Genomic DNA, 25060 nt, shown 5'->3' on the forward strand with positions numbered 1-25060 from the left:
CGTAAGTAATACTATATTTTGAATTGTGAAATTGTTTTTGAAAATGCAAGTGTATTTTAATAAAGAAAATAATGCATTTGGAAGTAGAATAATTTTGTGAGGATTCTGTGCATTATTAGCGTGATAAAAACTTGAAGTGAAAAATGTTGGTTATTATAAATATTAATATATTTATTTATATAAATGTAGGTCTGTGCTGGTGATGAGCTCCACAAAAAAGATGATTAAGATGATTTCCATTATGTGATTTCCATTCTGCAGCACTTTTATTAGATATATTAATAGCATTCAAACTTATTTTTGCCTTAATATAACTATATATGTACAACCAAAGTTATATTTAATAAAAATAAGTATCTTTAATTAATTTCGGCAAGAGCAAGTTTAAATATTTTTAAATATAAACATACTATTTAATATTCAAAAAACAATTAAACATGAAAGTTGTTTAATTCAATATTTCGTATTTGAATAGGATTTGAATATCATCTTATTACACGCAAATATTTCGTATTCAGATCGCTTTCAAAAACTATGTAGTAAAATTTAATATGAAAGTATTCAATTGAGCTTCCAATATTAAAATATTTAATATTATTCGATTCGAATAATTTCGTGTTCAATGTTATATCAAATATGTGCATGTTGGATTTAAATAATTTGCTCTATACAGCACTTTGATTGACGTTTTTAGTCAAATCATATGCGTTTGTATTTGATTTTACTATTTTTTTCCCTCTGTGTGTATATTGAAGGGATTTTCTATTATCCCTTTGAAATTTGGTTTGAAACCGCATATCTCCGAAATGTGAATAAATACTTTTTATGTATTTTTTCTGCACTGCTCACTGCACTTTCTACTCACCTTACACTCGAACGTTTCGAAAAATAAGAAAAGAAAAACTAAATATGTGAAGGGGTAACAATTTATTTATTTATATGTATAGCGAAAGCAAAAACTTATATAAAACTTATAGATTATCGATATGGCGAAAACCAAAAACTAATTAATTGGCTATAGTAAGGTTATGGCAGAGGCGGTATGCTATCAATAAGAAATACATTGTTTTCCATATGGTTGGTTGGATCAGCTGTTTTATACCGTTATGGATCAGTAATGATTAAAGTTTGATCTCACAACCTAAGCGATTTGCATGCGTCACACTTTAATTGCATACAACCAAATTTTTTTTTTAATCGCAATTATAAACATACAATTCCACTCGGAAAACCCTGCACGTTATATTGTTCCACTAAATTTAGAAAAGCTCGAACATTTTCATTATCTATTGATGTACATAAACTCGGATAAAAGCAGTTATAAGGGGTGAACCCAGATGATTCCACAGCACAAAGTCGTCCATTCACAATGCCCGGTCCACCAGAATCTCCCACATACGTATTAGCTACCGCACTTCCAGCACAAATCATTGATTCTGTTAAAACATACCCCACAGTCGCATAACGAGCCGCACATTCGTCTTTTTCTAATATATACAAGACAGCAGATTGGAGTATATTCGAAATGGCTATACTATTAATATTTGTGCGACCCCATCCAGCAAATCTAATTGCTTTGCGCGGGCTTAATGTATCCTGGCAAAGTTTTATTGTTTTTATTGTATCACACTCGAAAAAGGGCGCACGCAATATAAGCGCAGCTATATCCATATCTTTTGTTACGAAATTAAAAGCACATGGATAATATAGACGTTGTACATGGCGAAATTCTCCATTTGCTCTTAAATCACTTAAAGCGGCTACACCAGCTGCAACAGTCATGTGCTCCAGGCTTAAATGTACCACGCAATGCGCAGCTGTGACCACACGACGCATAGTGAGTAAAGAACCAGTGCATGCATATTCGCCGGTATGATTTATTGATACTATGTATGGACTCTCCCGTATATTCCTTGCGCTGCCACCAATAACGCGATATTCACAATTCGTATTAGTGAAAATACAGTTAAGAATGAAAAACAGGATAGCGAAAGAATTGCGTGAATTCATTTTAGTTTAAAAGACTTTTCGTCGACTGTTAGGTTTAAGGTGAAGCAAGTTAAATTTTCTGGGCGCCATTTATACAAAATTTTGTTGTGTGAATAAAAAACAAACAAAACCTTTTTCCTCTAGATCTGAGAAATAATCAGTCATAATTTATATTCAAGGTTAAATTAATGAAGTAAATGCTAATTACTTTATTATTTGAGGAAGTTTTTGGGCAAATTACCAGATAAAATTCCAAGTATAATAAAAATTGAACAAACAGCTTTTGTTCTATCAAACTAACTAGAGGAAATTTCCGCGTAGTTGTTTATTTTTATATACATACTAGCTTATGCCCGTGAGTTTTACCCCACGTTTCTATAAAAATATGCAAGCTACGCGTAACTGGCCATGGGTAAAACATGAGTTGGTAAGATTGACTTCTTCTACAGCTAATGACTGTTGTTGTATGATATAATCATATTTGTAACAGGATTCTCCTCGCGTAGGTGAGGTTGACAGTTGGGTTGCAGAAGCTCTGAAGCTATAAGGCTAAGCTTATGATCGAGCGTAATCGCATCGCGCGATGCGACGAGAAACGCTCCATCGCTTGCTACATTTTCGCTAGCGTTATCGCTGGCGATTGAGTGTTTATAGTAGAGCGAAATCGCAAGCGATGGAATGCTCAACAATATAACTCAACATCTTTTTTTTCACGCTGTGGCAGTGTAGAGAAAGCAACATGCGTACATTAACTCGTAAAATTTCATTATTAGAAAATAGCTATTTGTTATGAAAGAAAATATTTAAAAAGTATACATAAGACAAAAAAATATCAAGTGCATCCAATCGCGATTGTGGTAATCTGCATGACGCAAATTCCACAAACACTGCTTGTCACGTACCTTTTCAATAAAAACATCGATATTGTTTCGCTAATTTCGCTCAACTGAATCAAAATATTTTGGTTGCAAATTTTCGTCGCTTTTGTCGCTTGTAATCGCTCAATTCGCTTTACGCTAAATCGCTTTACCATAAACATCTCCATATGCACTAATATAATTTATCGCTAACAGCGATTCTCGTCGCATCGCCGGATGCGATAACGCTCGATCATAAACTTAGCCTAAATCGCGTGCCCCCTGAGAAACACAATTTTGTTTGATGTTTTTATTGTCTCCTCAGGCCCAGGCAAAAAAATTGTTATAACTATTCGTTGCTTCTGAAATTCGGCTTAAAATTTGGACATGGATCAACTAAAGACTCCTGAATTAAAAAAGTGTCTTAGTACCTCTAAATCGCGGGCCCCCTCAGAAACCCCGGGCCCGGGAGAATCCCCCCATCCCCCCCCCCCCCTCTCGTCGGGCCAGCAGCTAGCCCATTCACATAAAAAACATTTGCAAAGCACTGTTATAAAATGCAGTTTTTATTTGAGAATAGAAAAGTGTTTGATTGTTAATAAAACCGTACCAACGCGTGGCAAAAATAATTACACTTGCAAAGTATGAAAGCACTCACAGCCAAAGTAAATGTCAAATTCTTCTTCTTATCCTTTGCTTGCAACAAAAGTTGTAAACTGGCTACTTTTCCATGTCAGATGGCGCTGATGCGACTCTAATTGTCATTCTACATGCCAATACGTGTAATCTACTCATCTGTCAGTGCAAGATCCTGCATCAAAAGTCTTATGCGACGGGGCATTAATCGTTATGTTAATGTTTGTAAATTGCCGAATTGTTTGTACATAAATAAAATAAAACAAAAATTTGGTCCTTTTTTTGGAGATAGGGTCCTTTTTTCGATGAACTTAGGTGCCAAATGAAAACATGGTGTACCAACCGTGGATTTAGGACGCGCTTCAAAAGTTTCCAGAGATAGGATGTTTTTAAAGCGGCACCTAGAGGGGTGACCTCTTACTCAGCCGCTCATATAGTGGAATTGTTTAGAGAATACGGAAGTATACTGCGAAAGCTTCGAACGAGTATCAAAAAGAGAATGATACCCTCTTATTGCTTAAGGGGGAGGAACCCTATTGCTTCTTACGCCCCGATTCTGAGCGTTACCGGTAAAATAGTACCCATAACATTATGTAACCGAATATCGTTACCAGTTCTTTTATCCGCGATTCTGGCCCAAGTGGTAACGCTGTCATCACCGAAAAACTCACCAGTGTGTGTGGATAAATTTGAAAGGTAGTTTTCTTCGCTTCTACGGTTACCACTTTTTACATTTGGACCAAAAATGGTCCCTTCCAACCACATTTGGTCAGCTGGTCCCTTTTCTTCAATTTTGGCCCTTTTTAGGCAGTAGCCACGATTGGTACTTTTCCTATGCAATATTTCTCGTTTGGAACTTTGATATTTAAATCTTTCCCACCCAACTCAATGAGTTCAAGGAATTCCAGGACTATTGTGGTGTTAAGCAACGCAAGGTAATTGAAAACTAAGTATCTTGGCACAAGAAATATTTTAACTCGAAGACAGAAGGAAACAAATGCAAAAGAGATTTGATTTCGGAAGAAATGTTTTGTATAAAATTATTCCCGTAGGTGCTATCAGAACCCCTGAGGCCTGGGATCAAAACTCACACTTACTGAATCTAGGCTCTGATATGAAGTTTAAACGTTAAGGGAAAAAGTAAGCATCTATAAAAATATCACTAACAAAATTGCCATTTATGATTTACCGAGTTTTCCACATACATTGTTCGGCAACACCAGAACGCAAATTTTGAACCGTTTTTTACTAAAACCTAACTGCACTAGACATTTTATTTCATTGCAATCAACAACATAATTCTAGAACCAAGAGCTTTGTGACCAAAACTAGGTTCACAACGTTTGGTTGGTGGAAGACATAGACTTATCCTATGTAAAAATATAGAACCATTTTGTTTCCATTTGTTCAGCTTGAATTAAAGGAAAGTCTTCACTATGTTTAGTAAAATTTTATATGGAAACATCCTAAAATTTAATATTTTATACTAATAAAATAAAACAAAAATTTGGTCCTTTTTTTCGATGAATTTTGGTCTCAAATGAAAACGTGGGCTACCGTGTTCGCTTTACCGAAAATGTCTCACTTGTAGATACGTGGTTAACGAATAAACGGGACGATGTCTATATGCATATTATGCATGATAAGTTTCTACATAGGTATATTGTAATTTATTCTGTGAAAGTACATAATGTAAACAAATATGTATAGCAAGAGGCAACACTTTTTTATACTCAGTTGAGCAGAGCTCACAGAGTATATTAACTTTGATTGGATAACGGTTGGTTGTACAGGTATAAAGGAATCGAGATAGATATAGACTTCCATATATCAAAAGCATCAGTATCGAAAAAAAATTCGATTAAGCGATGTCCGTCCGTCCGTCCGTCTGTCCGTTAACACGATAACTTGAGTAAATTTTGAGGTATCTTGATGAAATTTGGTATGTAGGTTCCTGGGCACTCATGACAGATTGCTATTTAAAATGAACGATATCGGACAATAACCACACCCACTTTTTCGATATCGAACATTTCGAAAAATCGAAAAAGTGCGATTATTCATTACCAAATACGGATTAAGCGATGAAACTTGGTAGGTGAGTTGAACTTATGACGCGGAATAGAAAACTAGTAAAATTTTGGACAATGGGCGTGGCACCGCCCACTTTTAGAAGAAGGTAATTTAGAAGTTTTTCAAGCTGTAATTTGGCAGTCGTTGAAGATATCATGATGAAATTTGGCAGGAACTTTACTCTTATTACTATATGTCTGCTTAATAAAAATTTGCAAAATCGGATAACGACCACGCTCACTTTTTAAAAAAATTTTTTTTTAAATTCAAATTTTAAAAGAAAAGTTAATATCTTTACAGTATATAAGTAAATTATGTCAACATTCAACTCCAGTAATGATATGTTGCAACAAAATACAAAAATAAAAGAAAATTTCAAAAGGGGCGTGGCTCCGCCCTTTTTTATTTAATTTGTCTAGGATACTTTTAATGCCATAAGTCGAACAAAAATTTACCAATCCTTGTGAAATTTGGTAGAGGCTTAGATTCTAGGACGATAACTGTTTTCTGTGAAAAAGGGCGAAATCGGTTGAAGCCACGCCCAGTTTTTATACACAGTCGACCGTCTGTCCTTCCGCTCGGCCGTTAACACGATAACTTGAGCAAAAATCGATATATCTTTACTAAACTCAGTTCCCGTACTTATCTGAACTCACTTTGTATTGGTGTAAAAAATGGCCGAAATCCGACTATGACCACGCCCACTTTTTCGATATCGAAAATTACGAAAAGTGAAAAAAATGCCATAATTATATACCAAATACGAAAAGAGGGATGAAACATGGTAATTGTATTGGTCTATTGACGCAAAATATAACTTTAGAAAAAAACTTGGTAAAATGGGTGTGACACCTACCATATTAAGTAGAAGAAAATGAAAAATTTTGCAGGGCGAAATCAAAAGCCCTTGGAATCTTGGAAGGAATACTGCTCGTGGTATTACATATATAAACAAATTAGCGGTACCCGACAGATGGTGTTCTGGATCACCCTGGTCCACATTTTGGTCGATATATCGAAAACGCCTTCACATATACAACTAAGGGCCACTCCCGTTTAAAACCCTCATTAATACCTTTAATTTGATACCCATATCGTACAAACACATTCTAGAGTCACCCCCTGGTCCACGTTTATGGCGATATCTCGAAAAGGCGTCCACATATAGAACTAAGGCCCACTCCATTTTAAAATACTCATTAACACCTTTCATTTGATACCCATATCGTACAAACGCATTCTAGAGTCACCCCTGGTCCACGTTTATGGCGATATCCCGAAAAGGCGTCCACCCATATAACTAAGGCCCACTCCCTTTTAAAGCACTTATTAGCACCTTTCGTTTGATACCCATATTGTACAAACGCATTCTAGAGTCAACCCTGGTCCACTTTTATAACGATATTCCGAAAAGGCGTCCACCTATAGAACTAAGGCCCACTCCCTTTTAAAATATTCATTAGCACCTTTCATTTGATACCCATATCGTACAAAAAAATTCTAGAGTCATCCCTGGCCCACCTTTATGGCGATATCTCGAAAAGGCATCCACCTATAGAACTAAGGCCCACTCCCTTTTAAAATACTCATTAACACCTTTCATTTGATACCCATATCGTACAAACAAATTCTAGAGTCACCCCTGGTCCACCTTTATGGCGATATCTCGAAAAGGCGTCCACCTATAGAACTAAGGCCCACGCCCTTTTAAAATACTCATTAACACCTTTCATTTGATACCCATATCGTACAAACGCATTCTAGAGTCACCCCTGGTCCACGTTTATGGCGATATCCCGAAAAGGCGTCCACCCATAGAACTAAGGCCCACTCCCTTTTAAAACACTTATTAACAGCTTTCGTTTGATACCCATCTTGTACAAACGCATTCTAGAGTCAACCCTGGTCCACTTTTATAACGATATTCCGAAAAGGCGTCCACCTATATAACTAAGGCCCACTCCCTTTTAAAATACTCATCAACACCTTTCATTTGATACCCATATAGTACAAACAAATTCTAGAGTCACCCCTGGTCCACCTTTATGGCGATATCTCGAAAAGGCGTCCACATATAGAACTAAGGCCCACGCACTCTTAAAATACTCATTAACACCTTTCATGTGATACTCATATCGTACAAACAAATTCTAGAGTCACCCGTGGTCCATCTTTATGGCGATATCTCGAAAAGGCGTCCATCTATAGAACTTAGGCCCACGCCCTTTTAAAATACTCATTAGTACCTTTCATTTGATACCCATATCGTACAAAATAAATTCTAGAGTCACCCCTGGTCCACCTTTATGGCGATATCTCGAAAAGGCGTCCACCTATAGAACTTAGGCCCACTCCCTTTTAAAATTATCATTAACATATTTCATTTGATACCCATATCGTACAAACAAATTCTAGAGTCAGGCCTGGTCCACCTTTATGGCGATATCCCTAAGTGGCGTCCGTCTATAGAACTATGGCCCACTTCCTCTTAAAATACTCTTTAATACCTTCCATTTGATACACATGTCATACAAACACATTCCAGGGGTACCCTAGGTTCTTTTTACAACATGGTGATTTTCCCTTATTTTGTCTCCACAGCTCTCAACTGAGTATGTAATGTTCGGTTACACCCGAACTTAGCCTTCCTTACTTGTTACTATTATCTTTACTTACATATTTGCGCTTACAATTTATTTTTCAGTTTTGCCTTTTTCTAAACAACAGCTGTTGTGTGGTTATTTCGATGTAACCACCTACATTTGTGGGTAAAAAATTATCCGGCTACTTTCGCGGGTAGAATACCAAAAGGGTGTAAAAGTTTCTAAATGATTTCGGTACCGTGGTGAAGAATGTTGTTACCACACTAGAATCGGGGCGTTAATGTATAAGATATTAATTACTGTTTACCGATAAACAAAATATAGCTAGCGGTTATTGATAAGTCGTTAAACTGAAAAAGATAGCAATTAAAACCCGGAAATTGAGATATTTTTCGACTTAATGGAAATTTTTTTCTTCAGATTTTTAAGGATTAATTAGCTTAACACCGGTAAATAATAAATGTTGTTCAAGTGTTTTTCCCAACTAAACCAAAATAAATAAGCTCAGTAATTCTTAAAAAATTGAACACACCATTAAACATACGAAATTTTTTCTCAATCAAGTGTAGTTTAAAAAAAAACCAATTCTCCCCTTGGTTCCTCCTTGGCTCACAATAGTGGGAAGGATAGAGGGAAGATTGCTAATATCTCGACATAAATGACCTAACTATCTAACTTTGTTGGTATACTTAAGCCTGTTAAGCTCATAGTTTTAACGATTTTAAAAAATCGGTTCCCATAAATGGAGGCCATCTGTGGTCCAAATTTCATCCTTAAGTCCCCCTATTTTGTTGCGATTGTGTCAAAAACATAAATTTCTGGACAAATACATGAGATTTTTGATTATTTCGAAATTTGAGCAACAGCTTATACATACTCATATTTCATTTAACACATTTTTAAAGTGGTTATTGACTGCTGAGTAGGATATCACCCTATCTCGGCTCAGTTCGAAAACGTCTTATCTCAGAATATTTTTCAAAAACGCTTTATTTCAGGATTTGTTTCAAAAACGTCCTTTCTCAGAATTGAAAAATGCTTGTCTAACATTTTTTCATTAACACCCTACCTAACGTTAAAAATGTATTGAATTTATACTCAGATGGTACGATTTTGAAACACATTCGAAAAACTGCGCGTTTTTAAATAATATTCTGAGATGGGTCGTTCTCAAGCAAATTCTGTAAAAGGGGGTTCTTCAAAACGGCCCGCGAAATATGGTAATATTCTACTCAGTCAAAATGTCTCTTGTACATTCCAATTCACCTTTTTAAAATATTCGAAGTTTTCAATGTGCACTCACATTTTTTAAAACAAAGAAGTTTAAGTAGGGTGATTTCAATTTCGAACTTCGAAAGCCCATACATATATTTAGTAGGCTAACTTCCAAAAAACGGTGAGCTTACCTTTTTGCTTATGGCTCGATGTCTTAAACAAGAAATGATTTGGTCCAATAAGACGGCGCGTCGTGGTGGTTGTTCAAGTGTGTAATGAATTGAAAGTACACTGAAAGAAATGGTGCTAGTAAAATCAACAAATCGATTCTGTTGTTCTTGACTTAACGGAGATTCGGTGAAATTTATCGAATTACGGTTAATTCGACCGAGTTCTTTGTCAAGCGAACAAATTAGTTTAGTCATTTCAACGGACGAGAAATTCTCGCTCTTAAGTTAACAAAATTTTGTAAAATTGACAGATTCCGAATCAATCTAACTGATTTTTCTGTTAACACAACTGATCTTACAGGTCATTTCAAGGGCGATCAACTGTCAATACATGAGCAAATTTCAAAGAGATCGAGAAAATTTCGTGCTAATTTCGAACTTTTTATTTAGAGTTCGCCGATTGCAGTTTTATAAACCAATCAATTCTACACCAATAAAGTACAAGGTATACGTATTTCAAAATTCGCATTTTTTCAGGAAGGGTGTGTAAAATTTTCTTCTATATAAAAAACAAGTAAAGGTGTCTAAGTTCGGGTGTAAACGAACATTATATACTCAGCGTGAGCTTCAATTGTACATTTCATTTCAGATAAAATACTTTTCTCATAACACGTGGCGCCGCCCGTTTAAAAGAAAAATGTCTCTCCATTTCGTCTTACAATAAAACTCTTGATAAGTGAAATATCATCGATTCAAAACTATTTTTTGCTAAGTTGTAGCTTATTATTCTAGCCTACGACCCTTTTAAACTTGTTTTATATCTAAGTTGCCCTGGTCTTTAACCGATCCCGTCCATTTTTACTAGAAATATTTTCTGCTATAAGGAAAATATGTTTACTCAATTTCATTCCGATATTTTAATTTTTCTTCGAGTTATGGCTCCCGAAACATAGAAGATTGCTTAGTCGTAAAAGGGGCGGTGTCACACCCATTTTCAAAAATTTTAGTGTTTTCCAATTTAATGTTATGATTCGATTAGAAAGCAAAATTCTATTGATACAAAGCTCTTTTTTCGCTAAGATATAGCTTATTATTTTCGTCTACGACCCTTTTAAAAATCTTTTATAAAAAAGTGGGCGTGGTCTTTAACCGATATCGTCCATTTTTTCTAGGAATATCTCCTGCTTATAGTAAAGGCAACCTCTCTGCCGAATTTTGTTACGATAGGTTTAACGATTTTTAATTTATTATTGATAATATTTGTAAAATTGATTTTATCAGAAGTGGGCGGTGCCACGCCCATTTCAAAAATTTTTCAAATTTCAACATGCTAGGTGTATTATTTATAAATTATCAGGTTTTTTGTGTTTTCCAAAATTTTATATATATAAAAAGTGGGAGTGGTTGTCATCCGATTTCGCTCATTTTCAATACCAATCTATTCTGGGTACAGATAAGCTAGTGTACCAAATTTGGTGATGATATCTCAATATTTGCTCAAGTTATCGTGCTAACGGACGGACGGACACGGCTCAATCAAATTTTTTTTTTTTGATACTGATAATTTTGATATATGGAAGTCTATATCTATCTCGATTCCTTTATACCTGTACAACCAACCGTTATTCAATCAAAGTTAATATACTCTGTGTACAAAGCACGCTGAGTATAATAAAGCTATGCGCCCTTCATATGGAAGAAAATATAAAACACCCATCGGAAAAAAATTGTTGTTGTTGTGTTAAGATTGCTTCGCCCCATTCAATGGGCACGAACACTCACAAACGCGTTCTGGCAAAAGCGTTTACCGATTCTGTGTGGATTTAGCATAGGGCCTGCTTGTGCTTGTCTGGATCAAATGGCTGTGTTGGCAGGTGCGGGATTTCGTCACAGTGCTTGTGGAGATGTTCCCTAAACGCCCGTGGAGGCGGAGCTAGATCAAGCAGTTGTTTGCTAGGATGTCCTGAGAAAAAATTGCCAAAAAGCAATACGAAATTTAAGAGACTTACAACTTCAGATTTATTCGACTATAATCGATTGGGTTACAAAACTGCACACTCAAAAAATCGAATATTTTTCAAAAAAGTTTTTGAGTTTGGTTTACACAGTTTCAGTTACAACCTTAATAGAAAATTATTAAAAATAGAAAAATGAAGAATTTAATTAACGAATTTGTTAAAAATTGCCACTGCTATTTTTCTGTTTGCTGCTGTGTTTATACATATGTATGTTTAAGACCAGACGTGTCTTGTGCTGCAAGGTGTTTAACAAGGCAACAAACATTACGCGCCAATCACAACTTCCAGCAACAAAAAACCTAAAATAATGGATCGAGCGCAACAAATTGAAATTACTATAACGCCATGTTCTTCTTGTTTTTGGACGTCTAAACATACGGCCACCGTGGTGTGATGGTAGCGTGCTCCGCCTACCACATCGTATGCCCTGGGTTCGCACCCCGGGCAAAGCAACATCAAAATTTTAGAAATAAGGTTTTTCAATTAGAAGAAAATTTTTCTAAGCGGGGTCGCCCCTCCGCAGTGTTTGGCAAGCGCTCCATGTGTATTTCTGCCATGAAAAGCTCTCAGTGAAAACTTATCTGCCTTGCAGATGCCGTTCGGAGTCGGCATAAAACACGTAGGTCCCGTCCGGCCAATTTGTAAGGAAAATCAAGAAGAGCACGACGCAAATTGGAAGAGAAGCTCGGCCTTAGATCTCTTCGGAGGTTATCGCGCCTTACATTTATTTTTTTTAAACATAAAATTGGCATGAAAAATTAAATTGTAAATATTGTAAACAAGTTTTTGAATTCTATTACAAAATTTGATTTACAAGCATAGAAGTGAAAAAAAGTAAGGAACTAGTTTGGGCAGCATGCGCTCTCAACACATTAGTTTATAGTTGTTGCTTTTTTCACTTTTGCTGATTGCCACAATTCATCATTCACGGTTTATTACTTTTTGTTAAATGTTTCAATTTTACCAACACAGCACATTTTATCATTTAATTTTATTTATGTTTACTTAATGGCTTTCAATGGGTATTAAGTAACGTTATATTAAAAAAATTATGCTTTTTCTTTTTTTAAATAATCGAAATAAAAAAATGAATGAATCACACGTTCTATGGTGTCATATAGCCAAATTGGATTTTGTTGTTGTTTTTCAAAATGTATGTTCATGCTTTACTCATATGGCTGACGTATGTATATACATAGGTCTTTGTTTTAAACACCAAGTCAGATTAGTGGGTGTGGGTTTTATTTAGCGAATAACTTCAGAGAATTTCATAAGCTTTAAAGTTTTAATGGACATGCGAAAGGTGAGGTGGGACGTAATTAAGTTTAAGATTTTACGATCAACATTAGTATATTATCTCCTGAGTGGAAGATCACACTATATTGGATGCCGGTTTGAAATTATCTTTATAAAATGAGCGTCCGATCTCAGAAATGGTTTCAGAAACGACTTGTCTGAGAGTAACGCTGTTCTTCCTTAAGAGACAGCTGATTTAATTTATGCTGCGAAAAAGACTGAGATAAGGCTAAGTAGGGTTAGCTTCAGTGTTAGTTACACCGGTAGGAAAAGTTAACTTGGACTTCATGAAGGTCCGTTATGAAATCACAAAAACCGGCCCTAATTACTTACAGAACCGTTGCATCGCTACGAAAGAGACTGATCTCCATTTTGGATAGATCTTTCACAGATCCGGTTACGGTGGAATCGAAATGATTTCGCCTTATTTTGGATTAAGCTGAACAGTCTGATAAGAAGTGACTCGACGATTTCGACTCGCCATCCCCCATGCAGTTGCAACAGGAAGGGGTTTTCAATATTGAGACTTACCACTGGGCTTTTTTTGGACAGTGAGTCGTCAAAACATCATAAATAAATTAAAAAAAAAAAATAATAAATGTAAGGCGCGATAACCTCCGAAGAGATCTAAGGCTGAGCTTCTCTTCCAATTTGCGTCGTGCTCCTCTTGATTTTCCCTACAAATTGGCTGGACGGGACCTACATGTTTTATGCCGACTCCGAACGGCATCTGCAAGGCAGATGAGTTTTCACTGAGAGCTTTTCATGGCAGAAATACACCCGGAGCGCTTGCCAAACACTGCCGAGGGGCGACCCCGCTTAGAAAAATTTTCTTCTAATTGAAAAACCTTATTTCTAAAATTTTGATGTTGCTTTGCCCGGGGTGCGAACCCAGGGCATACGGTGTGATAGGCGGAGCACGCTACCATCACACCACGGTAGCCGCCATAAATAAATTAGCCTTATTTAATCCATAGGCATTTCGGCAGACTGGCTGCCATCTACTTACGGCCAGATAGACCTCGCTACACCGTAAGAGATACCAAGCTGCAAACATACGAGCGAGTAAAAAAAATTACAGCCCTAGAGTTGGACATTTCGTATCTTGGTCTGTAACCGTTACGTTAGGTTAAATGGCTACTGAATCATTAACCGTAAAACGTTTGCTAGGGCCTTCATCCCGTTATTATTTTTCATTGGAGTGTATTTTTACGTGGCGGGCCCTAAGCACAGCGCGAAATCCCCTCGTCGAGGAAGCTTACTTAGACAACCTGAAAATCCGTTATGAGCGGCGGCCACGTAAGCAATAGAGTTTCGAGTAGGGGCTGAGCTAAAAACGAAATAATTTCGTCTGGTTCTGGGATACCTGGACAGCCAAGCATAAAGTGCCTCATCATCAACAATGGAGCTGCAGCAAGAGGAGGTTTCCAGTATGTTGAAATGCACCTCATGAACTCTGGACAGTGACACATCAAAACCCTAATCACCATTTATAGGTTAGCCTTGGTGAACTCAATCATTTCAACAGACCGCCTGCTATCCACCTCTGGCTTAACTGACGCGAGGCTCATCTGTAGAGACGTAGGTGACACGTGGCCAGCGAAGCTCCATATTCAGTTGTACCCATGCGGGTGACAATCGCCCAGATGATCTTATAGCGTTTTCTTTTATGGCTAAAGTGTTACGCTTTTTGTACGCCGCGTAAGGGTTGTTGTTCTATTCTAAAAACCAGGCAACGCCTTTACGGGGTATTTCGTTCTTTTGTGAAAATTGTTGCTTGCTCGAAACGCAAAAGCGTTACACTTTTACCCTGTATAAAATGGCGGTGCGGCTGTGCCACTCTGTGAAACTCTCAATTCGCTCTTAAGTTCCACATATACTCTGTTAATATGAGTGAATATGGTGAGTTGAAATGTTCTTTGTATGCACTATAAATGTTGAACAGTTTCTGCGGTAGGAGTAACTCTATTAAGGCTTTACCATTTACTTAGGCAACAATTTATTTCAGAAAAGAAAACGCTATTAATCTTAGAATAGTTCGAAGCAAACGCAAGCGAGGTCAAGCACTCCATACCACCCTCGATAGCACAAGCGTTGAACTCAGGGCTTTAATAGCCGCTTGCTTATTCGAGTAGAGCTCCCTAACCGTAGTGGCACTCGACAGCATGCCATCCACCGCATATTTAATCGCAGCAAACTACGGAAGGAAAATTATACAACGGCCGGCCAACTTAAATTTGGGGTTGCTAGTTCGAACGACAAATTACACCAAAGATGGCACAACGTCGAAATCGGTTTGTCTCCAAAAAAATTTGAATGACGGAAAATCGTTTCAATATATATCAATTATCCACCCTGTCGGAACATCAACAAAACAAAATGAATCTTAGAAAACTTGATGCCGAGATAGAGAACTGGAAGCACTTGCTGTACGGTTAGCCGCTTCCGAGTAAACGGAATATTTTACGATAGAATAAACGAGTTGAAAATCTACATAAAAAACCATTCTGCCTTACTTACAAATATATATCTAGGCCAAGTTCTGCAGCAAGGGGAGTAGTATGTCATGCCTATCTCGTCTCTCAGCGAACACAGTTTCATCCAGCCCCCTCTTTATTATCTTCGCAAACAAGCCAGTGGAAAAAACACACTAACACACTTTCATAGCCCACATTTTGTAGTGTCTGCTAATATCTTTTAAACTGAAGTACTTGATATTGAAAAGGTTCTTGTTGTGAAACTTTAAAGGAAAGCGGATGATATACAGCGACCAATCCACTGCGCTGGATGCTCATTAACACTTTCTTAACACCATCTGTAAAACTGGTACCTATGGAGATGTGTAACCAAGCTAATGTGGAATGATTACGACAAGGCAGTGGAGAGCTTGCTTAGCAGGTTATGAAGGGTGTCCTTCAAAACACAGGAACAATTAAAGAGACATTATCTCATAGGCCAACATATGGAAAGGGGATCCATTTCAACGATGTGTACAGGAACTGTTTCCGAGCGGATTGTATAGAAATGGTCATACAATTGATTTTAGTTTACACTCGATCCATGAACAACAGCAGCCTAAGGATGTGTTCAGAAGAGTTTATACCAAAATAGCACCAATCAGTCAACCTTCAAAAGAGGCAACCGAGAGCTGATATGTATTCTTTCTTACCCTAGGGCAGAGTAAGTTAACTGTTGCACAACAACAACATAACCTGTAAGGGAAATGAAATACCTACGTCAGCCCGTGAAAGTAATTCAATCAGAATGCTAGAAAAACTTGGCATTGCTTGGAGTTGCTATTGTAGCAGAACTTCTATCTGTTTAGTCGGCTTATCCATGCACGGTTGGGATGTAACACATAGAAAAGGGTTATACCAAAGATTATCGAAAAGTAAAGATGTTGCAGGGACGAAAAATCGTGTGAAGCAAGCTTCACAAAACTTCAAGTAGGTCACATTCACCACTTACCACAGCAGAATTTGTTAACTACCACTGTCTGTATTTGTTATTTAATAGTTATTTGTACACTTTTTATTCAGGTAATGTGTTCAGAGTTTTAACTTTTACTCTCTAAAACTCCAATCAGTGTATTTCTGTGATTAAATTATCTTAAAAATTGTGTTAAAGTTTTTGGTGTGGTGAAACTACTAGAATTTTGTTACGCTCCGCTGCTTTCCACCGAAGTTTACGCCTGCAACATCTAAACTTTTCGATAATCTTTGGTTATACTGCCAAAACAGCCAATAGGAGTGGACAGCCCTACCCGATACATTAACCGCCTTTGTTAGCATCACGGTAAAGAGCTCCATCTTTCAACACAATTTTGCACAGTGTATCAAGTATCAGAGATGTTTATGTAAATTCTTTATTTATTTTCAAAGAAAATATTTCTGAAGTCGGTTTTTCACACAAGCCGTTGACGTGTGTTGTTGCACTCATCTTCACAGCCGTTGAAATATGCAGCTACTAAGCATATTCAAATGAATTATTTACCTGTGCTGCACAACACTAATGTACTATCCCCCCACCGCACAAGAACTGAGTTAGACGATCACTATCGTCTTCATTTCCAATTCTTACAAATAGCTCCAACAGCGATTGTGTAATATGGGCCTATGATAGCAACAAAAGAAAACCACAACGGAAACAAACGTTAGGCGAGATATAGCATGAGACACTGAAACTGAAAATGTGAGCAGGCACAAAAGACCTATCGAACAGAGCGGGGCGGGCAAACAAGCGGAAAGAAATGATAGCTAGCTAAATGTGGTAAACGCGCACTCGGCAAACCATAACAGATTTGAGCAACTTTTTTGTGAAAGGGGGCAGTCTGTAGAGGGTCGGTGAATGTAAACAAAATCAATAAATTTAAGCACAAAATACAAAATGTGATAAATAAACAAATGGCTAAACTAAAAGAGACATGTGAGGTGAGAGGCACTCTATTTTAGAGACCCAAAGCCACTTGCTCCAAGCTGTGGGAGAGTTTGAAGCGAAATATTCTTCAATTCGCAAAGAGATTTCAGCGTCGTCGAAGTTCAATTTTGGAGGATGTGATATGCGCGCCAAACGATATGGACTAAGAGATTGTGTATAAGGGTGGTCGTTTGTGTGACTTTTTTCGGAACCGGTTTCCACAATTTTCAAAAAGTGTCAATAAAAAATGTTTGACTCTCAAATTACGAAAAACCGGATGAACCACTTTTTGTTATTTAACTTTCAATATTCATCCCGGATTTCAGAGGGTACAGGGGATACATGAAGAGGTGAGGTGTTGACTGCGCAACTTTGCAACATGGTGTGACAAAGGTGTCAGTCCTTTTGTGTTTCATAACTCAAAGCTAAATCAGTCGGCATCGGCTAAGGCAAGAGCTAAAACAGCTGACAGTGCTGCGCGTGAGAGGGATAAAGAGCTATCTCGAATACGTGCTTACACTGATAGGAAATAAAATAATTTTAAAAAAATTTTTAAGTTAAACGGGTTTATTGAAAACAATATTTACATGAAATAATAATAATACTAAAAGCTAGAAAATAATTAGGTAGGTCCTAGGTACTAGTAATCACACTCCTCATCAATCTAGGACGTTGATCAGACAATTAAATAAAAGCGTTGGGCGCGTGAAATTTCTAAAAATGTGAGGCGTAGCATAACCTGATTAAGGTTCAGTTGGTCTTATATATGACTATCAATAGTAATTTTACGCGTCCAACGCTTTTATTTAATTGTCCGATCAACGCCCTAGATTGATGAGGAGTGTGATTACAAGTACCTAGGACCTACCTAATTATTTTCTAGCTTTTAGTATCATTATTATTTCATGTCAATATTGTTTTCAATAAAACCGTTTAACTTTAAATTTTTTTTTAATTATTTTATTTTCAAATTTTTAGTCTTTATTTAATTGCCTATTATTTCTCATTCTGTTTAGTTCACTTAGTGACTCATTATTAAAAGGACTCTTTCCTGACAATTTGTTACAATCTAAGTCCTTAATACATAATCCTTCCAAAGACTTTACTTGACTCTGCGCCACATATGCTTGTCCCTCCTCTCCAAAATATTTTGATGTCACTTCTACCGGACTGTATGTAATATTTGTTCCAAATATGAGCCAAATCGGACCACAAATACGATTTTTTTGAATATCTCGATATTTGCGCCACCTAGCGGCGATTATTTTTCATAGGTCGCTTTCTATTCTTGTATGTATTATGTGTTCCAAATATGAACCAAATCGGACCACAAATACGATTTTTGTGAATATCTGGATCCTAGCGCCACTTAGCGGCGATTTTTTCGTATTATTGCATTGTCATCGAGTTCGGGAAGTTACTTAAATTTTAATTACAAAATTCGTTCAGAATTCAACCTAAATAAAACCGTTTTAAAAATGAGTTTGGGAGCAGGTAAAATCTGGCATTACTGCTGTCCGTAAGGTAGTTATTATCTGGAACAGCTGGTGCTGTTAGGCATGAGTGGCACCGAAAGTGTAAAATTACTTGATGCGCAGGACTGCTACCAGATGTTGATACTGCGGATTTGCATTTTTTCATATGTTTCTCTTATTGAGAAATTATTCTTATTTGAAGATGTAATCTGCATATATACTAAAAACATTTCATAACAAGTTTGAGAATTATCTGTGCATAAGTGAATGGAAAAATAATTGAACGCAAAAATAAAAGTTAAAAAATTTGTTTTAAAAAAGCTTAGAATTTGACGGTGATCGAACTCGCGCCACGCGATCGTAACCACAACATAATAACCGCTGGGTCACTACGAATCCTTGATAGCTTGTACCAAATGTTGTATTTAACATTGCAGTGCACACATTTTTAAGAACATTGTTCTCAATTTAAGAACATTGTTTTAATTATCAGAACATTTATCCATATTTTAAGACCAGCCATTCTCTTTTCAAGAAAATGGTGTCAGTTCAAGCACAAGGTTGTTGTTTTAAGAACTGGTCACTCGTTTTTCAAGAAGCAAAAAGTAAGAACATGAAAAGCTTGAATTGAGTCCGTTGGTGCTGGATTTTAGAACGGCGTTTTTCTCTGAGTGTATTTGAAGGCATCGACGGGGGTGGGGTGTGCTTAACACTCTTTGGTATGCGAATAGCGAAAACTAGCAAAGAGCATCGCTTTTTTTTTTTTTTTTTGAAAAATTTAAATATATCATTCCGCAGCAAATGTAATATGTCGATCCGACATTAAGTTTGATACCTGTTCGAAGTAAAAACACAAATAACGCCTTGAGTCAAATTCACCTATAGGTGGGTAAGGAGCAGCTCACATACTGCAGTTTAATACTCCATAAGCAACATCGTAAAGGAGTCAATTAATTATTTTGTTAATCCCCGACCGGTGAACGCCGTAGTCAGAGACAGAGCACAGCCTATAGTAGATAGAAGTAGGGAAATTCGAGTCACTCTGACCCAACATAAATCTGGATCTAAATTAAACTCTGACGTACGGAATGCGCTATGTCCCACATCACCCTCATTAGAAGATCTTAGTGTGAGCGTCGAGCTTAGCAGGGCGAATTACTGTTACAACGCCAACGCTGAATGAGATATCTGAGCCGTAGGCTCCTTAGAATTCGGATTTACTTAGAAAAATTTACGTATTCTTTTTTTATTTTTTTTTTTACTTTACGTCATTTTGAACGAATTTTCATTCACTTTCATCAAAGAAACATGTTGCAAAGTTTGGGGAAAACCGGTATAAAAAAACAGAGCCATCACCCTAATAGGTACATATGAACATGGGTAAGTATGATGTAAATGTTTGTACATTTCAATGTTCCGTACCTTGCGATCGCTGCTGACTTAACGAAATCACTAACTTTGGTATGCGATCAGTTTAGAATTTGACGTTGCGGCCGGTACATCAAGCAAGTTTGAGAACGGGTCTCATTGCGAATGTGAGGTGTGTGTAAGTGTAAGCAATATTGGCACGTGTTAAAAAAATAATTTAAAAATATATATACATATGTACATGTATATACTAAATATTTTTGCAAAGAATGTGCATTTCTAAAGCTGCAAAAAAGTGTTAAAAAATACTGACAGGAAGTCATATAAACTATTGAGTGAAAATAAGAAAAACAAAATCGGTAAAGATCTTAGTACAAGGCAATTGAAAGCTAAAGCAATTTTTAATTATAAAACAAATGGAAGTGCAAAATAACATAAGCAGATTTAAGAAAAACGGCAGTTTTCTCCATCGAATTCGAAAAATTTATTACATTTTAAGGCCTCCATCATAACGTTTTAAACTAAATGAAACCCGCGTAATTTTCCTTTGAACCCCAACAGAAAGGTTGTTAATCGCCCATGCCATTTTGACGAAGTTGGTCCGCTGAAGTTTAAAATGTTTAGTATTATAATTTGTTATGTTAGAGCGTAAAATCGCGAAACTAACTCGCTTTTTCGGAATAAATTTCAGGATCAACCGTTGATAAGCCAAATATTTAATCAGATTGGAGCAAGTTCGCAGACAACGCGTCTGAGTTCAGAGACTAGATATTTCAACTAACATTCAGATGGCTCGAGTGCAATATCAAGTTCCCGAATAATTTTAATTTTTTTTGTTTGATAATTAACATTTAATTGATTGATCTATTTAGCGCCGACTATCGAGTACATTTTTGTCAAGTTTTTTTTTTCTGGTATATCTAATAACATTCTGAATATCAGCGAAAACGGCGGTAAATGGCATGTTTAAAAAAAATCTCCACCACATCGCATAGGTCTCACTACAAAAAAAATCCAAACTCCAACAAACAGCGCACGTTATTTCTCCAACCCTTGAGAAATGGGTTGTTCTCAAATTGAGTTCTTGTTTTTATCTCTAAAATCGTTATTCAATTATTGCTCATCTTTTAAGAACTTTACAGTTATCAATTTGATATCTAAAACTATTCTCTAATCACTATCCCACCTTTTGAGAAATTTTGTAAAGTCTGTAATTTTTGAGTAAATCTCCAACATTATTTTCCAATTATACTCCATTCTTTGAACAAATTATATATCTCTAGCTGATATCTAACATAATCATCAATGATATTTTTTGTGAAATATACAGTTCTTAATTGATCTATAACATCATTTTTAAATTATTCTCCATCCTTTGAGAAGTGGTTCTCAAGTCAATATCTAATATCATTCTCAAATCATTTTCTAGCCTTTCAGAAAATTTTTTGAAAATTTTAGTTATTGACAACGTCATTCTTCGATTTTGGAAAAAGTTTGACAAATTTATAATTCTTAAATAAATATTATACATGAGGAGGACTACGTTCGGAAAAATAGCCGATATTTTCCTTTCAGTTAGGTCCTAAATTTACCATGTTTTCATATTTCCAGTGGATGCTTTTATTTATTTAAAAAGTATAAACTAATCTAAACCTGTTCCTTGTAAAACTGATATATTTCAGAAATTTTCATGATCACCCTAATTTTATGTTATAAAAAATTGCTTGGGAACCAAAGCGGGCCCAAAACGTATCTTCAGATGAGATCAAAAACTTCAAGAATTAATAGGTTGTTACTTGGAAGCTTGGTTTTGGCGGAAAATAGCTATCAGTGAGCAAAACAAGAAAAGAAAAATCATAAACGTTTTTCAGATAAAACTCAAAAGTTACAGAAAAAAGATAGCGTAGAGGGTGACATTTAAGATACGGAAAGTACCAGATAAACTCTTTAGGAACAACGCGGGTTAGGGGGTTAGAATATACCCGCTGTAGGTATGCCTGTCGTAAGAGGCGACTAAAATACCAAATAGATTCAAGGGGTTATGTAGCGCAGCCCTTTCAGGTTGCTAGCGCAATATATAGCTTCTCCAAACCCAATTGTCAACCTGACCTATCCGTGGCGAATCGTGTTTCAATAACAGCCGAGGCTCTGGCGACCCCGAGCTCCTCATGGATCTAGGGGGTGGGAGGGCGGTTTGGCCTAGAAGGTCGCACGTGGTCATAACAAATCGTTCCCGAGATGGTCGGGCTTGGTACCGGAACGTACCGGATCTGCATCCGGAAAAGGACCATCAACATCGATAACACTCCCCAAGGCATTCGGGGAGTGTCCTTATCGCTACAACAACAACAACAACAGGAACAACGCTGGTCCCAAACAATGTGTCAAAAACTTTTTCCGAAAGCTCTTTCATAGACGAGAAATCCTATGGAAACAGTTTTTTGGAGTCACAGGAACTATAAGCTTCTATTGATGACGAAAGCTGCCATGAAAGGCATGATGATTTTTCGAAGATACTCCTAGGTGTCTACTATCTCCAGGCGGGGCCTATGCTTTTACAATAAGTTGCTTTCTTTGTTACTTAAAGGAATATGCGCTTCAAGAAGCAAATCCACCAAACCGTACAGAGCGCTGGCGAATTGAGGGATATATGACCTTGTTCAAAAGCGAAATTGATGTTACAAAAAATTAAGTCAAGAACACTAAGATTTTTTTTGGAAATGTGATGTTTAGCGGGTTGCAAAATATCGTCAAGTTCTTAATGGAGGAGGCGAAAGAATTTTTCCCATATTTTTTAAAATACATTATTAAAGCCCTAATACAAATACTCCTCTTAGTATTGGTTAAAAAACAAAAAACGCCTTCTAGTTTACGACATATCTCGAACTTTGTATGTGAAAATTTTTTTCGACCGATTCTCATGAAATTTTGTGGGCATATGAGGTCTGAGAATCTGATATTATCTATTATTTCTACTCCTACATCGTAAGGGTGGTCCACCCTTTAATTTTTTTAGACAAAATGTTCGTTTTTATTTCTTTATGAAATAGCATTCAAAGATACATACAACCCTCTGGGACTGGGAGTAAGGGATGAAGGAAACGATGGAATGAGAAAGAGACTGGAAGTGATAGAGTTAGACGAAGATAGAAAGATACGGATAAATGGAGCGAAGGGGTGAGAAGGATACGGAGCTAGAAAGAGAAGGAGGAATAGAAAAGACGAAATAGACGCAGAGAGAGGAGTGAACTAAAGGATAAGTAAAAGGGGGAGAGAGGGAGAGAAAGAGGTAAAAACGTATTAAAAGTTAAAGCAGCTAGACCAAAGTTAGGACAGAACAACGTCTGCAGTGTCTGATTTTGATCATAAATTTTTATAAATTTTGTAACTGAAACTATGTAAACCAATCTAAAAACAAAGAATTCGAGAATATTTTACGAAAATTTCGAGCTTTTTATTTGGAGTTGTACGCACTTCTTTGAGTATGCGGTCTTGTAGCCCCGTAAATTTTAGCTCAACGAAGTACTAGCTATAGGTCTCTAAAGATTCGTTTTGATTTTTGACAATTTTTTTCCAAGAGGTGTTTCAGATATTTTCGACCTAAAAAAATCGCAATTTGTATGGAAGAAAATCCAAAATACTCTTCGGAAAAAAAGTTTTCAAAAATCAGTACAAGTTTTGAGAAACGCTGGACTTATGCTTTGTTAGACTAAAGTAAATTGGGTTACAAAACTGCATACACAAAATAATTCAGAGTACTCCAAATAAAAATTTCGAAATTTTTGTAAATTTTTTTCGAATTTCCTAATTTTTTCAAAAAGGTCAGAGAGCTTCGAATGAAAATTTCGAAATTTTAATAAAATATTCTCAAACTAGAAGTTTTTTCCTAAAAAACGAAAATAAGAAAAGCAAAACTTTATTTAAGAATTTTGATAAAAATCGTCATAACAGTTTTACCCCGTCTCGCTCTACTCGGCTAGACGTCGGTCTATTCGATTAAAGGTGAACTGTTTTACTATGTGCATTGCTATTTTTCTATTCGCTGCTGTACATCAATCAGCTTAATGATTTCTTCTAACAACAATTTAAGTAACTACTTTAATTTAGAAATGTTTGATTTTCGAAAGCATTTTCAAACTGGCCCAGCTAACATAAATCTTAATATTTCTACAGCAGTTTTAATACATTCCCCGCTTTGTGAGTGCGATGGTGTGACACCCTAATGTACATACGTAAAGCTAGAAAAACAAACTAATGAGAAGCATTGTACACAATAAATTATACATCAAACCATAAGCAATAAGCAAATAAGTCAACGGTGAAACGGTCAATGTTATTAGACGTAAGCTTTTTTTTTTAATTATTGACAAAACGACAGAAGAAATAAAACAAAAATTGCTGAAGTAACCGCTCTTTCCCTCTTAAATTGTTATAGGATTTAAAAGATTCTCTCTCAACTTGTTTACACACAAAAGTTCACAAAAAATGCGGTATGCCATATTTTGCTGTTTTCTGTTAGCTTATTTGCATCCACTTGCTGGAGCCCCATACTGCATTCATCTACCCACCAGTCAGCGTAGTGTATTTTAGGTCGTCGCCCAGATGTCGATTGGAACTCTGCGGGAGCAAGAAGTGAAACAAATGTCGACGCGACAAGCCTTATTAACTTTTCTTCCGTACAAAATGCTTTTTCGTTGCCTTTTTCTTTTTTGTTTTATGTTTCATTCCCATCTTCTAATTTGTTTAACCTGCTGTTGGGTTTGTTTGCGCTTCACAGAATGCCAAATGCAATCAGCGCTTCGCGCAATGAGCGATGGGTTGAAATATGACAAAGAGTCAGACTCACTTGGCGGCTAAAGGTTTGACGAGTTTCATACTTAAAAAGAGCATCTTAAGAACCGTTACGAAATACCATTGTGAATATTTATGTCATTAGGGTGGGTT

The 25060-nt window shown here is 36.5% G+C and overlaps 2 protein-coding genes across 9 annotated transcripts in view; one reads left to right on the forward strand and one right to left on the reverse strand.

Moving 5' to 3' along the window:
- Positions 1–25060, reverse strand: part of hiw (highwire) — a 376800-nt gene that overhangs the window by 233366 nt on the left and 118374 nt on the right. The window lies entirely within an intron of this gene.
- LOC137250748 (uncharacterized) overlaps positions 20222–25060 on the forward strand; it is a 47738-nt gene continuing 42899 nt past the window's right edge. Inside the window, exon 1 of one of the 4 annotated variants that reach the window (XM_067784126.1) lies at positions 20222–20288. The gene's annotated coding sequence lies outside the window, so the exon portion shown is untranslated. Of the gene's footprint in view, positions 20476–25060 lie in introns of all 4 variants that reach the window. The other 3 variants (XM_067784127.1, XM_067784123.1, XM_067784125.1) reach the window with 3 other exon arrangements.

This window comes from Eurosta solidaginis, chromosome 4 (genome assembly GCF_040869045.1).
Source record: "Eurosta solidaginis isolate ZX-2024a chromosome 4, ASM4086904v1, whole genome shotgun sequence".
NCBI classification, from domain to species: Eukaryota; Metazoa; Arthropoda; class Insecta; order Diptera; family Tephritidae; genus Eurosta; species Eurosta solidaginis.